Genomic DNA, 897 nt, shown 5'->3' with positions numbered 1-897 from the left:
ACGCACCGGTAGTTAGGGTCGGTTATAACGATAACTCAAACGTCTAGCAACCCAAAGATTTCGAATCACGGACAACTTGAGCATTTAGCTAATTAGCAACTTTCATCTACTTCCTACTTTTTAGCTACTTTGCACACTACTTAGCATGTTAGCTAACCTTTCCCCTAATGCTTTTAGCTAACCCCTCCTCTAAACCTATTCCTTTTAGCTAACCCTTCGCATAACCTTAACCCTTTAACCTAACTCCAAAACTTAACCCTAAGTTTAGCAAATTCTTAACATATTGTACATTTAGCAAATTGTAAATTTGTAACATCATACAAAATGGGCGATGGACATCCAAAAATGAATATATATCATACGATAGGTAACATATCATACTAAGGGGAGTGTCTCTGATTTACGTACAGATTAATGCCAAAAATGCTACTAGACCAGGTTGAGCTGTTCTACCAGTGGTCTGAAGTAGTCGACAAATAACCAGCGTTTTCAAGTGCAACTTCACTAACGATGGTTTTGGAAAACAGTTTGGAGATTAAACGATGCTCCTACGAAGGTTCCAATGATGAAGTTAGCCTTAAGATGCTTTTGGGATACCGGGCTCTAATCTGGAGCATATGTCAAACCCCAGTCCTGGAYCGTTGAGTGTCTGCAGGTTTTCACTTTTCCTGCTGCTTGATTGGTCAATTAAGGTAATTGATTAGTTAGGAACTCCCCTCTAGGTCTAMGTCTTAATTGGACACAAATTGAAAGGAAATTAACAAAAACCAGCAGACAAACAGCCCTTCAGGAATTGAGACARCCCTGGCCTCTAGCAAGATGGCCAAGGGGCAGCTCCACTCTCACTACTCTCCCTTTGACCTCGTTGTGGAGGTGTAAGACAGCGTAAGAACAGAA

Source organism: Salvelinus sp. IW2-2015, linkage group LG18, assembly GCF_002910315.2.
Source record: "Salvelinus sp. IW2-2015 linkage group LG18, ASM291031v2, whole genome shotgun sequence".
Taxonomy (NCBI): domain Eukaryota; kingdom Metazoa; phylum Chordata; class Actinopteri; order Salmoniformes; family Salmonidae; genus Salvelinus; species Salvelinus sp. IW2-2015.
Note: the sequence above shows the minus strand (reverse complement) of the source record.